This window comes from Camellia sinensis, chromosome 15 (genome assembly GCF_055761805.1).
Source record: "Camellia sinensis isolate YWXY chromosome 15, ASM5576180v1, whole genome shotgun sequence".
NCBI lineage: Eukaryota > Viridiplantae > Streptophyta > Magnoliopsida > Ericales > Theaceae > Camellia > Camellia sinensis.
In genome coordinates, this window is record NC_138975.1 from 107,560,996 (window position 1) to 107,578,241 (window position 17,246).

Below are 17,246 nucleotides of genomic sequence, written 5' to 3' on the forward strand. Positions count from 1 at the left end.
CCATTCTGGTATTTGATCCAAGCTCTAACCACTAGAAGGATGGATCCAAAGAAATCTAGGAAATCTGATGATGATGTAGTTGCCATAATCCAATGTTACAATGAAAAAACAAAAGCATTCACAGTTGGTAAGAAGAACCTGACCTTTACAACAAATGACATGACCTTGATTTTTGGTTTGGAAGGAGGTAAAGGAGCCAAGTCATTAAGATACTCTAAAAAGCCAAAATCTGCATTCCTCAGGAGAATATTCCAAAAGGACACAAGGCTCATTGGTCCCATTCTTAAAAATGCCTTGGTCAAAGCAATGAAAGGCAAGCAACCAACTGACTTCAAAGATGTAGCAATCATTGTTACATTGTACTTGTGTTTCACCATATTTTTTGCAACAAGTGGGAATTCAATAGGTTCGGTTTTTATAAAGTATGTGGAACCTCTTGAATCAATGAAACAGTATGACTGGCCGGAAGCAATCACATCAACATTGATTGATTCTATCATGGCATTGCACAAAACTCCAGAAAAAGTTACGGGGTGTGCCATTGCATTGCTGGTAAGTATAATATCCATTCAAATTTGCAGTTATCATACTTATAAATTTGTGTGTTTAGAAAATTTTATTTACTTTCATTTTCATCACAGTATTGGCTATGTGAACATGCAACTATCATTGATTCGGAAGACAGTAACACAACTGACTTCCCAAGATGTGCCAAGTGGAACCTGCAAACCTTGACGAAACAGCTGCAGAAGACACCAGTCCACTCTCTTGCACCTCGGCAGGTTAGATTCCTATTGCTACTGAAATCTCAATGAAATTCTAAAATTTCTCTGACCACTGCTTTGTTTCCCTCCTTGTGCATTGATTGATTAAGATTAATTTTCTCTGAACTATCAATTTATGTTTTCTTCTTTGGTTACCACTGGTCTATTTCTGCCATTGTAATCAATTTTCTCTGCCATCCAAATTTCTCTGACCACAATCGTAACACATTAACTTATATGCCCTGATTGATTTTCTCTGATATCTAAATTATGTTGGTTGTTTCATAATTTTCTCTGGCCCATCAAATTTTATCTCCTTGTGTGTAATTTTCTCTGCCCATAACTTATGTGCCTTGCATCTTTGATAAACACTATTTATTTCTACCCTTCTAATGAATTTTCTCTAGAATCCAAATTTCTCTGACACAATTGTAATAAAACATTAACTTATATGCCTTGACTGATTTTCTCTGATATCTAAATTATGTTGCTTGTTTCATAATTTTCTTTGCCTCATAAAATCAACTCCATGTCTCTAATTTTCTCTGGCCCATACAATTTTCTCTGAAGTTTGTTTCCCATTAGTATCATTTAAATGAATTTTATTTTCCTTATTTGAATTTTTTCTCTCAATGAATTTTGTAACATTTCTCTAATAAAAGAGTCTCATGTTACAGATAGTGTAATACCCCTGTTCCGTAATATGTTAATTGGTCCTTAATATGAGTATGATTATGTGTTTAATATGATTTTGTGTGCCATTATGTGGTCTTGGATCTCTATCTGTTCACCGTAGGAATATCTGTTTGATTTATCTGCTTTGGAAATTTAATTGGAGGCCTTATCGGCCACAGAACCCGAAATTGATTACGCCATTGGGATTGGCATAATTTTTGGAACCTATGGTGAAATTTAATTGAAAATTGATTCGGGTCAGATTAAACCGATTAAATCGGTGAATTAGAGCCCAATTATCTTATTAATATTATATTGGCCTTAGTGGGTTTTGTTGTGAAGTCACTACACTCTCTATCCTCTATTTTTCACTTCATTTTGGCTGAATTTGGGACTCAAAATAGAGAGAACCGGCTGTAGAGAGAGAGAAGGAGAGAATTGTGTGATTTTTGGCTCAAGCTTGGGAATTTGAAGATTAAGCTCAAGATTTGGCTAGAACTTAAGTGTTTAAGGCTCTTAGGTGAGTAATTAACCCTTGAATCATGGGTTTTTGTTTGCTATTTGTAAATTCAGAGCTGAATAAGAATAAAGAACATGAACTTAATTGAGTATGATGAAATTGAATTGGTTTTGTTGAATTGAAGGCTAAATTGTGCATGCATGTAAGAAATTGTCTTAAATTTGCATGTTTGAGCTTGAAATACATGATTCATGTAGAGTTTTGGTTAAACCTCATGATGTAATCACCAATTGTATTATCTAAGTTGAGAATCATCACATGCATGTACAAATTATAAGGTTGAATGCATGACATTGCTATGTTGGTAATGAGTTTGGTGGAAAATTACCCATGCATGTGTTTGATTCATGAGATTAAGCTCCATGTTGACGTATTCTAGTGTTAGTACAAATATATGTGAGATTGGAGCCATTGTATGCAAGAAAAATTGGTTGAAAGTCAATTTGGAGCTCAAGAACTCATTCTGGAAAACCCAGAATTTTGGTGTCCGCTCGAGCGGGAGGGGAACTACCGCTCGAGCGGGAAATACGTGCTCTCAGCACTTTTTGCAGACATGGTGTCCGCTCGAGCGGGGAGCTATGTAGACGGGCCTTCCGCTCGAGCGGGGATTTGATGTAACCAGTACTTTTGCAGGCCCTAAGGGTCCGCTCGAGCAGGGAAGTCCACGCTCGTGCGGGGACCCTGTTTTCTGAAATTCTGAAAATGCATTCTGTGTTCTGTTTTTCGTTCCCTTTCACTTCTAAGCACTCTTAGGCATACTTTGAGCATTGTAATTGAATTAAAGAGATAAGAATGAAGCCTAAAGAGGAATGTGTGAATTAAAAAACGGATTGAGTTATTTGTGACCCATATATGTTATGTGATGTGTAGGGTCAAGCTGCAGAGCAAATCCACAAGCCGATCACTGTGAGTAATATCTTAACAAAAGATGTTTGAATATGTTGTTGTCCTATTGCTTACCTCTGTGTAAGTCTGTAAGTTCATTAATTTGAATGGTGGACAATGTCTGATATGAAAGTTTGCAATGGGCCAGAGGCCGTTTTGACAAGAAATAATGAATGGGCCAGAGGCCATTTCGATATGAATGATTGGGCCAAAGGCCAGTTTGACACGAAAGTGTGAATGGGCCAAAGGTTGTTTTGACATAAACGAATGGACCGAAGGTCGTTTTGACACGAACGAACAGACCGAAGGTCATTTTGAGATAAATGAATGGACCGAAGGTCGTTTTGAGATAAACGAATGGACCGAAGGTCGTTTTGACATGAACGAATGGACCGAAGGTCGTTTTGAGATAAATGAATGGACCGAAGGTTGCTTTGAGATAAATGAATGGACCGAAGGTCGTTTTGACATAAACTAAAGGACCGAAGGTCGTTTTGACATGAATGAATGGGCTAGAGGCCGTTTTGACACGAATGGATGGGCCAGAGGCCGTTCTGACATAAATGAAAGTATAAATGGGCCGAAGGCCAGCCTGATACGAACCACGGTCACTTGACTTAAATTGTGTATATATATATGTTAAATAGAAGTATGAATTGGGCCCAAGGCCGTTTGGAGTATGTTGTTCTACATATCATTTGTATAACTTCCTCGTTTGATATTATTCACTGGGCTATCGCTCACGCTCATTCATGTGTTTGTAGGTGAGCCAAGAGAGGCCCAAACCCAGCCTCAGTGAAGTTTGTGTGGAACAACCAAGGTTTTGAAGAGTCAGCCCTCGCGTCTTATGAACGAGACACGTCTTCGCCCTTTTGCTATCTTGTATCATTTTGTCATGTTGGCGAGGACTTTGGTTTACGTCTGTATATAGTTTTGCTTGGCTGACTTAGATTCGAATGATCCTGTATGTACAGAGGTTGTGTTAGTACATATTTTGATGTGAGTTATTAATATGTATCTGTATGATTGTTATGATGTGCCATATAAGCACAGTTCTATGGACAAAGTTTTAAATTGCTTCCGTTTGGCCCCCATTAACTCTATTAAAATACGTTTGATTTGGTTTGAGGCCGTAGGTAATCTCATGATTACTGGCTGGTTACGTCCTTAACCCATGGGGGCGGGTTCGGGTCGTAACAGATAGATAACAAGCAGCTAGTCAAAAACCCATCAGAGGAGTTCTATCTTGGCAAAAAGACGAAGAAAGAGTCAGAAAAGGCAATTGTCAAATTCAAGGAGACATTACAAGATCCATCTGAAGATGGAGGGAATGAACAAGCAGAAGGCAACATAGAAGAATACGAAGCCAGCAATGGACAAGAACATCAAGCAAGCAGCGGAGAAGAAGAAACCAGAGAAGAAAGTGAAGAAATAGAAGTAGAAGACAAAGAACAAAATGAACAGAAAGAAGAAGACAGTGAACAAGAAGATGAAGAAGAAGATGAACAGTAAGAAGAAAACAAGGATGAAAGTGATGAAGAAGAAAATAATAAGCCGATGGACCAACAACGTGATAGCATTTGTGGCTCAACAATGCATCAGGCTGAAGAATTTGAGGAATCAAAGGATGCCCAAATTGCTAATCTACGTCAAAAACTGAAGGCACTTTCTCAATCTAAAAAAGAAGAAGACAGAAATTGGATTGAATTACTTGCTGAAAAAGATATTCAATAAGAATCCTGACATCACTTAACTCAAAACTTCAAGAAAAAGAAAGAACAATCCAAATGAGGCTAAGGATGTTGGAGGTTGAAAAAGCAGACGATACAAAAACAATTCAACAGTTGAGGTGTTCAAATTCAGAGCTTGAAACTAAAAATGCTAAATTTCATGAACAAGTTCAAGACCTATCCGTCCAACTAGCAACACAACTTCAACCACAAGGTCAGTGAAAATCTTGAGCCACAAAAAGTTATGTCCTTGTGTCAACATAACTCAGAGAAATTTCTATTTATTATAATTTTCTCTGTCATTGGTAATTTTCTCTGGAAGTTATATTTCTCTGAACACATTAGTTATATTTTTACTGCTCATTTCATTTTCTCTGTATATTTTCTTATTCCATTTTTGGGGCTTGTTTGATTTTTACTGTGTATAGTTGGAATGCAAGTGGAACAACAGCCAATAACCCAACAAGAACAAATGGCACACAAAGAACAACCGAAACAAAAGACAAAAGTCTATGGTAACTGCAAAATATTGAATCAAATAAATTTACATATTGAAATATCATTGTTACTTCAGAGAAATTTCACTTTTCCTAATATTTTCACTGTCTACAGTCAAAAAAGATCCGACGTCAATGATAAAAATTTAAAGGCAAAAGAAAGGAAGGAAAAGCAGCATGATCCAGAATTCCAATATCCCAAAGTTGCAAAAGTGACTAGAGCTTCAAAACAAGTTGCAAAGCAAGTTGAGCAAAGCACGAAGGACAAAGAAGTGCTTGATGCTGATGCGTACATCTTGCCTCAACCTATAAACATCAGAAATTCTTGGGTCTTTCCACAAACTCTTCCGATTTCAAGATTGATAAAAGATCATGTAAAAGACATCTTGTAGCACATATCAAATGTGTCTGGGCTTGAGTAAGTACAACAAACAAAATAGAACATAACAAACAACAAATTACAAACTTATATTGCATTAACAACAATTCAATCCCTTCTTTGTCATCTTGCAGCGCTTTAATTTGGACAAGTGAGTTGAATCTCATTACCTTTGAAGACATTGGAAACCTAATAAAGCAAAAAGAAATTGCCAACGATGTAAGTCTTTCCCTTTCATCAAAATTTTTCTGCAATGTTCCATCAGCCTTTATAAACCAATATTACAATTATAAATCATATTTTCAGGTCATTGATAGCTATGGAGAGATCCTTTTGGCTGACCAAATGAGAGAAAGACAACAACTAACCTCATTTTTTTTCACATCCATGAGCTTAGTATGTTACTACTATTTTATTTGATTTTCTCTGGAATTTACTAATTACTTTCTCTTCTCAATATACTTCTTAAAGCCAGTTGTGTCACTAGTCATAACAAAACCATTTTTTGATTTTCTCTAAACACAGAATTTCATCAAGATGATAGAAAATCAAACTTTTTGAGTGTCCTTATTTGACAAGCATATTGAAACAGCATGGAGGAACTACAGGTTTCTCCATTTCCCAATAAATACTGGAGGTAATGAGAAGTCCACACATGAAAATCACTGGACCTTGCTTGTCCTGGACAAACAAGACAATTTATGGAGGTTCTACAACTCACTGAGGCCAAGGAGGGATGATGCAGAAGACAAATATGTCAAAGATGCAAAACAATTGGTAACGAGTGCAAATTTCTCTGATCCATCATCAGCTTTATGTGATGATAATTTTCATAGAATCCCATTGATTTGTTCGTAAATTTCTCTGTTATTTAAAAATTATTTTTTTGCAGCAAGATTACGTGGAGAATTTTTTAAAAGCTTGCCTTGAAAGAGACGCTCAATCACAACCCTCTTTCAAATTAATAAACTCACAAAACACAAGTTACGACTTTGAGTATGTCAACAATGCTCCACAACAAGAAAGTGATTCGTAAGTTTCATACATCTATAAATAAGATAATCTGATTTACATGTTTCTTAAAACTAACCATACCTATAATTTGTATGCAGCCTGGATTGTGGCCTCTTTGTCTGCTATATAATGAAACAATATAGCAAGCATGAACCTATCAGCTCCAAATTGTCCACACAAGAGATAAGGTTGATGAGGGCAGAACTCATAGAGAGATTTGTGACCGAAGTTGGCCGGTCATGGACTGAACCAATTGAAATACCTCCAGAAGAACCACAAATGTAATAGTGAAACTAGTGAAAGGAAGACAATGTACATATCCACACAGAGAAAATTGTCTCACATATATGTATATATCCATACAGTATTAACCATTCAGTTTTTTGTTGATACATTGAAGGAATGATGATCCTTGACATATATGTATATATCCTTTCTTGACTAATCTAAATTTCATTTTTTTTTTTATTTTGACTAATGTGAATTTCATACCTATCGATGGTTATATATATATATATATATATTTTATTGTCATTCACAGAGAAAATTGTCTACAGAAATTTCTCTGGTATGAACTACCAGAAATTCACAGAGAAATTTAACTTGTATCGTCCTAAGGGGATGCCTATATGATCATGTAATCTGTAATACTTTGTGTTGGTACAAAACAATCATCAAACTCAACAAAACACAAAGCGCACAGTAATTTTATCTGCCACTGGAAAATTTCACTACATGAATTTCAAATTTCAAAACACAATGCCCAGATAGCTTTCTCTGATGGTGGAAAATTTCTCTGGATGAAATTGACGGATTCAAATGGTGACAGAAAATGGAATTTCTGAGTTATGAATTTCTCTGGGTTGAGTGATTTGGAGAGGAGGAATTTCTCCATGTTGGTGAGGAAAATTTCTCTGGCTTTGACACAAATTTCTGAGTTGAAGTGAGTCTAGAGAAATTCTTCCCTGGTCTAGAGAAATTCTCAACTCAGAGAAATTTCAAAAGAGCTTAATTTTGTTTCTTGGTTATGCAATAATTTTTTGTATGCTCTGTCTGGTGTGCACATTTCTTAAAATGACTGGTATGAAGCTACCAGAAATTCAAAGAGAAATTTAACTCATATCTCGCCAAAGAAGGTGCCTATATGATCATTCAATCTCTAATGCACTGTGTTAGTACAAAACAATTATCAAATTCAAAAAACACAATCTACACATTACTTTAGTCTGCCATTGTCAAATTTATGTGGATGAATATGAAGCTTCAAAACACAATACACAGAATTTTCTCTGCCATAAGAAAATTTCTCTAGATGAATTTGACAGGTATTACAAACCCACTGCCTATAGTATATATCAACAAACACAATGCACACTTTAACTGATATTGGAAAATTTCTCTAGATGAATTTGATTGATATTATTATATACACTGTCTAAAAAATACATTTCACAAAACAAAATACACAAAGTAATCATCAAATGTATTATTCAATCAATAAAATGTATAATCGTCAACTATTTAACAAAGGTTTCTTGCATGTCCTCTTATTATGGTGGCCAATACTCTCACAACGACTACACTTAATCACCCTTTTAAACTCTCTAGTAGAAGCAATTCTGTTTTTCTTCGGCCTCCCAGCAGGTCTCTTGCTCAATGGCGGTAAAATCATAGCATCTTCAATGCTACACACAGGTTTTTCAACAGTTGAAACTGGGCCAATCGAAAACGAGTATGCTTGACGATACATATCAGCATGAAAAAATGGTTCAACAAATGAATTCAAATTCTTTCCACTCCTAAAAATTGCAGCAATAGCATGTTGACATGGATACCCATTTATTTCCCATTTTCGACATGAACAAGTTCTCAACCCAAGATCAACCATAACCGAAGGAAAACAATGCACTTCAAAGACATTATGATAAACTCACATTCCATGTCCTCCCATCCAAAAAAGACTTCTCCAACACACCATCCATACGAGGACACAGAATTTTATTCCATTTACTAGAAAGCAGCCTCCTATCAGACCTCATATTCATGATTTGCAACCGTATCATGTCCACCAAATTTGTTATTGGCAAGTGCTGAGCTTCTCGTATCCATGAATTGAATAACTCAGCAACATTTGAATATATCTCACCATAACGTTTCCTCGTAAAATATGCATCACTCCAATTTTCATATGGTAAACTTCTCAAGAAAACACTCACAATGTCTCTTCCCTCACTTTTTAATTCATTTAACTTGAAATGAAATGATGCCTTTGTTGGAGCATATGCACATTCTGAAAACTTCGACACAATCATCTCCCTAACCAAATTTGTGTTTCCACATGACAACTTATCCCTCAAATTTCTCTTCAGATGTTCCAGACAAAATCCATGAAAGCAGTTAGGAAAAAACCTAGCAATTCCCTCCACAATACCACAATGTCGATCTGATATGAAACTTATCACCCTTTCTGATCCCAATACTCCATATAAATGTTCAAGAAACCAACACCAATTGTCTTTATTCTCAGTATCAACAACAGCAAAAGCTACAGGAAAAAAACCTACAAAACAACTAGGAACAAGCATATTAGATATACACACGCAGAGAAAAATAGAACAATAAACAACCAGAGAAGTTTGACACTGCCAACATCTAGAGAAAATTCACTTAGTGCCCAACTCTAGAGAAAATTCACACATTGGCAACATCCACAGAAAATTGACTTAGTGACCAACTACAGAGAAAATTCACACAATCATAATATCCAGAGAAAATTCACTTAGTGACCACCTACAGATACAATTCACATAATGACAACATCCAGAGAAAATTCATACACTGACCAAAATCCAGTGAAAATTCTCACAGTGGCCAAAACTAGAGAAAATTCACATTCACTCAATTCCTACATGTATAGAAAATTCACATACTTAGATAAAATTAGATATATTTACAATTACCTTCATTCCCATCTTTCCCGTTGCAGCAAGCATAACTCCTTTGTATCGTCCTTTCAAAAATGTTCCATCAAGAAAAGGCAATGACCGACAATATTTGAAACCAGCAATGCATGCATGAAAAGCCACAAACACTCTTTTGAAACGCTTGTTATCTTCAAAATCTAACTCAAAACGACTACCTGGATTGTTCTTCAATACCTCATCAAAATACCACCATAATTGATCAAATGGCAAACAAGAATCCCCATATGTACTACATTTTGCTTTTTCAACACCCAACCAACCACAGTTATAATTGATTGAGACCCCATACTTGTCTTTCATTTCTTTCACAACATCCACTGGACGAGTTAAAGGTTTTGCACTTACCTCTTCAAGTATCAGCCTAGAAACTAAGCTGGAAGCCATCCTCGAATGTTTACTCGTACGAACCGCCACACCACACGTATGTTCATTGTTCAAAGTCCTTATGTAGAAGAACCCATTTGTTTTTTTAACAGAAGCATGTACACGCCACATACATCCCCTTGATTCCTTATATGCACATTCTGTCGTAACCCTCAGCTTGTCATTTTTAACATACGTAAACTGAAAATCAACCTCAATAGCATACTTGCATAAAAAAGTACGGAACTCAACCACACCACCCTCAAACTTTTGTCCAACACTCGTAATATTATTCCGCCAACTAGCCGACAATAACACCTTTTCTTGGTGAGAACAAAACTTAGAGAGTGAATTCCTTTCAATATCCACTAGCCTATTACACTCACCATCCACAACATCTACCCAATTAGACCCCACTTCATCCTCTTCATCAGAAGTACTACATCTAGTAACTGAAACATCAACTATATCAACACCGCGTGCACAAACAACCCTCAACATATTCAAAAAATCAATATTATTTCGAACCATACAATTCGGATGGCCCAAAATAAAATATGAAATACACATAACCTCAGGTTTCAAATTCTCCCATATTTTACACAAAATGCCAACCAATTCTTCAAAATTCAATTCACATGAAACATTAATGACAATAGTATCATTCCCATATTTGCACAGCAACAACACTGCACTGTCCATTGAAACTGAAACAAAAAACAACAAAGATAATTTGTTTAACATAGAAACACTTCACAAGAACAACATAAAAGTTCAGAGAAATTTCTAAAAATTATAATTTTCTCTGAACTTAAAATAAAAGTCCAAAGACATCTACAAACTGATATTCACCTTCAAGATGATAAAAAACAAAATCACAGAAACTTAATGAATCACAGAGAAATTTACTGCTAACTATTAAACACAATCATAGAAAAAAATCACACAGAATATCTGTTATGAAATTATAGGCTTCTCCATGATTTTCACCTCACTACAACCTAACAATTTTCTATGCGTCATTCTGTAATATTGCACTCATAGAAAAATCCAGAGAAATTTACAAACTTATATACACCTTCAAGATAACAAAAAATACTGCATTGTCCATCTAAACTGAAAGAAAAAACACAAAAAATAACTTTTGCTTAGAGAAACAAAAACTTCTATTAATCTTCTACAAATATATAATTTTCTCTGAACTACAAACTGAAAGTGAGTAACAAACTTACAATTGTCTCTGAACTACAAATACAAGTCCAGAGAAATTTATGAACTTACATTCACTTTCTCATATTCTATCTGCATTAGAAACTTCTAATAATATGTCCATATGCACTTTTAATTTCCTCTGGACTATACAAACAAAAGTGCAGAAAATGAAATTTCTCTGGTTTGAAAAAACATATAACAAAACTTATCATTGATCAGCATGTTAATAAAAAACAGAGCACGAAAAATGAACTCTAAGTATCAAAATCACCTACACTGTCAACACTATTTGAAATTGATCAAAAAACAAAGAATGAAAAATTAATTAATTCCAAAAATAAAAATCAACTCTATCAAGCTGGCCTTTCTCTAAACAAAAATTCAAAACAAAAATCAAAATCCATGTGAAATCTAAATCGAAAACAAACCTGATTCAACTCCAATCAAAAACCTACGCGATCAACAGACTGTCAACACTCTTTGAAATTGATTAAAAAACAAATAATTAAAAATTAATTCCAAAAATAAAAATCAACTCTATCAAGCGGCCTCTCTCTAAATAAAAATTCAAAACAAAAATCAAAATGCATGTGGTATCTCCATTGAAAACAAACCTGATTCAACTCCATTGAAAATCTACGCGATCAACACACTGTAACACCACTGAAATCTCACGAAATCTCCAACGAAATCTACACGATCGTAGCAATCTTTCTCGTCAACTCCACTGAAATCTCCGACGAAATCTCCACCATGAAATCTCTACTGAAATCTCCGACGAAAACTCCGACGAAATCTGGACTGCAAATTCGGTTTCCAAAATCTATCAGTTAAGTCAACAATATAATATTCAAACAAATTTATGTTATAAAGGAAGGGTAATTTAGGTACTTTACAATCTAAAATAAATTTGAGGGACCTTAGCCATCAAAACATATTATTTTGGACCTCTCCTCCTATCAAAAGTAGAGGGGGGACCTTAGGCCAATTTTTCCTATAAAATATAATTAAGAATTGATTTAAAATATAATTAAATAAAATATAAAAAAAACAATAATTAAGAATTGATCTAAAATGTGATTAAAAATTAAAATTAGATTAACATGTTAGAAATTATAATAAATAATTAAGAATTTAGGATTAATTGTGATCTAAAATATAATTAAATTAAAATTAAGTTAAAAAGTTAATAATTACAATAAATAATCAAGAAATTATAATTAATCATGGTTCAATTGAATTAATACTAGATATTATAATTTATGTGCATGAGAGATGGGAGTGAAAGAAAATAACAAAAAATATTATAGTCATTTTATATCTATAGCTCACGGTGTTAATCGTTACATTTTAATCCAAAATTACATAAAGAGCATATGTCTATTATTAAAAGATAAGGAATAAAGTGCTATCAATACAGGGAGGTAAAATAAATTTTGTCCTTCTTCTTTAATAGAGAGTTTTGCACAACTAGACTTTCCAACTGGAATTTGATGCCGTCTGGCTCAGCTAGAAAGCAAAGATTCCAAATCCAAATTCATAGGCATTAGATTCCTTGTTGCCAAACATACCAGAGGACAATCAAGATACACCCTATGTACAACATTTTTCACCATCTCTGTGGCAACACTAGCACTGATGAGCCGGGGAAAATTGAGATGAGAGATTTTGAGAAACTGACAAGTGAGGTAAGAAAACGAAGAAATTAAATAAATAAATAAATAATGGGAATTCAGGGTGTCATTTGAGCAAAATGGTTCAAGATCAACCATAGAACTAGGTTTATGGTATCTCAATGTTAGCACAGTACACCAACCAACGTAACAGATGTGCCGGATCTAAAAATGCAAGTTCCCATTTATAACTTCTTCTTGACATGCAACTAATTACGAAGTACAAAATGAATACTATATAAAGAAACTCACCTTGCAACACTCAACAAAAAACCGTCTACGCAATGCATTATTAAAGCCAAGAGATAGGAAATTCCGGTCACAAGTTCAATCCAGAGGAAGTAATATACATTAAGCTTTTATTTAGGTGATTAAATCTTGTCCATCTCATAAATAAAACATATTGTTCCAATATAAAACAAGAAGCAAAGCCAATGCAGACAATATAGCCAAAAAAAAACTAACCTTCATATCAGAAAATGATGTTCTCATCTTTCTGCCTAGTGGCAGACAACCTAGAAAGCACGGATACGGATATGAGGTACGGATACGATACAATATGGATACGGCGATACAACAAACTTAAAAAAGTAGGATACGGGTACGGCTAGAATACATTTGTAAAAAATAAAAAAATTATTAGCAATGAGTTACACATAAACTCAAGAATGTTGAGAAACCACAGTATTTTTATAATGCAAAATACTAATATTTAAGAATTAGATATTAATTTAAGCCAGTAGCTAGTTTAACTTTTAAATTTTCAATAGGTCTTGCAAATATTTCATTTCATTATCAAGTCTAATATGTTGATATTATAATATCAAAACAATCAACAACTTGACCCTATGCTTTTCCTTTTGCACTAGTCAAAAATATTCTATGCAAGTTATTTGCTTATTTATTTATTGATATTTAATTTTACTATTGTTATATTATCTTATTAATCCTTATTTCTATGTAGTTATAGGGGACATGCATAATACAATGAAGATATGTCAATTTGATGAATTCTATTACTTTAGCTTACCATGTTATTTTTATAAAAAAAACTAAGCAAAGTATTGTAAAAATATTCTATTCATCCTTGCAATTATATTATATTATGATATTATGCAAGAAATGATACAATTCTAATTTCGTAAAAGGAGTAATACGTGACTTGGAGTATTTGATACTTCAAAATTAATTAAGAAGTATCCGATAATATGTGACTTGGAGTATTCGATACTTCAAAACTAAGTATCTGAAACTTCAAAGTTAATGAAAAATTAATTAAGAAGTATCCGATACTTTTAATAAGTATTTGATACGTATCCGTAAGTATCCAAAGAGTATCGGTATCCGATACAGATACGATACGGATACATCTCCTATTTGAAGTATCCGTGTTTCATAGTAGACAACAAGTTATGGGCTGAATTAATCAAAATCCTTTTCTGCAAAGAAACTTTCTCGGCAATGTGCTCTTCTGCATATTGCTTGGAAGCTGCAAGCTGTCTCTCAATTTCCCTCTTCTTATAACCTTGAATCTTTTTTAGCCTGAAGAAATCTTTCATTTCCAACTCATCTAGTTCCCCATTGATGTAAGTTATTGTGTTCTCTAACCTTGGCTTCACAACATTCTCCCAGGCATTGACCTTACAATTTGTGGTTTTGATAGCGTTATCAAGTGTCAGGAACGATGTTTGGAGAGAAGCAAGCTTGACAAGAACCTCAATGGATTTCACATATGCAGCACGACAAGCCTACACTCGCTGGCCACCTCTTGCCAGTCTAATTAGGTTATTCTTGGTCTCACCTTCGGTGAAATACTCAAACTTGGGAAGTTTCAGGCCTGCAATGTTTTCTTGCTTGGATCAAACTTTAAGGGAAGCAGTTTGGACATTTTCAAGGACAGTGTGTTTGATGTTTTTGCAAGCAACGCACTTGGCTTCGGTTAGGGCAAAGGAGGATGTTTTCATGACCTCTCCCATAGATTCCTTTGTCGAAATGATTTTTTGAGAATCTGGCAAAACTATACAGTTAAAGCATCACTTTTCTTTTTCAAGAGAGCATGACCTCTTGTAGCACCAACAAGGCGAGCCTTCATTATCCCAAGCATTGTAACAGTGGGAACAACAGTCAAGCGCTGGCTCTGGCCAAACATCTTGTAAAAGACCTAAGCTGAAAAGAAATGAGCAGTGGAGTGATTGTTAAAGAAATTCATAATTAACAAAAATGTGAAACTTCTGGAAATTATCAAAACCTAGTGATCTGCAACAAAAGACTCCAAAATCTATGAAAATAATGAATCCCCATACGATCCCAGTAATTTTTCTATCAAAAAGGTGTTGAACAAAACATCTAAAAACACTTCGTATGAAAGAGTCCAGGGATGTTGCCGGAAAATTCGAAGGTCGCCAGAAAAGTCACCAGAATCTTCGAATGTCTACCGGAAAATTCGAATGTTGCCAGAAACTTTGAATCTTCTAAAAATGATGAGAGGCTTAGATTCTTCAATAGTTACAACTAGAAACACAGTAACAAAGAGATGATAAAGATAAGAGATTAGGTGAAGAAAAAGGCAATGTAGTTAGAGAGAGAATAACGGCAAGGTTGTTCCATAGATCTTTCACTTTCACTCTCAAGATAGATAATAAGAAGGGAAATTACTTCTCTCTCAAAAATTGTCTCTCCAAAATCAACTTTTTTTTAAAGCTATGAGTGGGTGCTATTTATAGACACCTCATGATGTAGGATGGAACTCATGTGCAAGCCACATGGGAAATATTCTCTTTAACCACTTCGTCCGAGGAGGTAACCTCTCTAAGGATGAGAAAAATCCCAAAAAAGAGATCAACCTCTCGGCGAACCCTTCTTCTTAGTCACGCCTAACCAATGATCTCCAATCATCCCAAAGGGTTAGGGGTAGTCCTAAAGGACGCCCTGCTGCAGAAGGGTCAATGGTAGTTCAAAAGAATGCCCTGCAGCAAATATTGCCGAGCCTCAAGGACCCTCTAGATCGTGTCACCTAGACTTGGGTATAGACTAATTTAACCGAAGATCAAATTTATCTCTACTCACCGTACTCGGGATTGGGTTACTTGTTTAGACTTTGTCAAGCCCATGGTTCTGGTGCGTCAACGCCGAAAAGCTTCGAGCCTGCGAGTGTTTTGGGACTCATTAACGGAGTGACTTTTAGATTGCATTCGAATCCGTTTGAAGCCAAGCGCCTCGGATCTTTAGGTTCGTGAATCTGAACCCTTTCGAGTCCAAACTCAAATAGGTCTCTAGATTCGTAGTTTCGAGCCCTTTTGAGATTAAGCAAATATGTCAGAGAATAGATCTCCTCTGAGGGTTTCATCTTTTCTGAAAGCAACGGTTAACCATTTTAGACGCCCATATAAGCTGGGCCTCCTCGGATCTTGTTGGACTTCTCTTAGAGATATAATCTTGTTGGTCCTCTCCGGCCCAGTTGGTTGGCTTTTCTCACGGGTCCATTCAATAGAATTCATTTGAGACCACTTGGTGATAATTTCTCTGGACCCATTAATTTTTGGGCTTTCCGATTGGGCTTTGATTAGACCCAATTAATTTAATGGGCTCAAGTTAACCCATCTTACACATTTGATAGCAGTATTTGAAAACCTTAACTCCATAATTTCTTTAATCCAACAGTGCTATAGAATTTTTACGGACTTTTCATAAATCTATTGTTTAAAACAAAAGCTATTAGATATAAACCCTGGGACATTGCCACATACTAAGCTATCAATAGGGCTTTTCATAGATAATAATAGAAACAAAGAGAGGATATTTGTATGGTACTACTCGACCATTAATGACTTAAGATCATGCATTGCATATAATTAGTGATGGTTTTACATTTACTTAACATTGAGGAAAGGTATAGAAGTGATGCATGGATATCAAAAGTATAATAAACCAATCACTCTAGTGAGGAGTTACAGGTTATGGAATCATAGCTATTTGGTCCCCATAAATTATATTATTACATATCACCAAAAAATCCAGCAACCATACTGTTTTCCAAGATACCCATTGTAACAAGTCCATGGGGGACCTCGCTACAGTTCGGACTCGATTTGTGTCACGGTTCGTAATCTTGAACCAAAGAGTCCAAATCCGGCAAATCGTTTTGAGAAAAAAAGATTTTTGAAAAGAAGTACCAAACATGGACTGCTTTGCCAGATACAGAGTCGCCACCTAAATATTTTTTTAAAATGCGGAAATTTAGGAAACCCTGACTCGGTGCCGAATGCCACATGTCCGTCATCACCGGAGTTGTCTCGGCTCGGGAGCTTGGGTACGATCGGGGAAGGTCAGCTATGAGCACCCCCTCTCGCCCGATCCGAAGATCGGCCTCTACTAACCATGATATCCGATTTGGAAAACGTTATGTGTTCTTATTTCGGTTATTGTTAGCCTAGAATTACGATGTTATGCGCGCAGCAAACAAGTATAGACTAGATTGCCTAAGTTGGAAATAAGCATTGCATATCCGTTTGTCTTAGAAAACACTTTGGAATTTGCTACTCGCAAGTAGG

The 17,246-nt window shown here is 35.3% G+C and overlaps 1 long non-coding RNA gene and 1 pseudogene across 1 annotated transcript; one reads left to right on the forward strand and one right to left on the reverse strand.

The window, feature by feature from the left end:
* Positions 1-6,057: 6,057 nt before the first annotated feature.
* On the forward strand, positions 6,058-6,928 carry LOC145813760 (uncharacterized). The gene is made up of 3 exons (XR_014357012.1): positions 6,058-6,227; positions 6,343-6,482; positions 6,563-6,928. It is a non-coding gene; the product is annotated as an uncharacterized LOC145813760 (long non-coding RNA).
* A 6,240-nt stretch (positions 6,929-13,168) lies between these two features.
* LOC114277837 (V-type proton ATPase subunit D-like) lies at positions 13,169-14,955 on the reverse strand (annotated as a pseudogene).
* Positions 14,956-17,246: the final 2,291 nt, after the last annotated feature.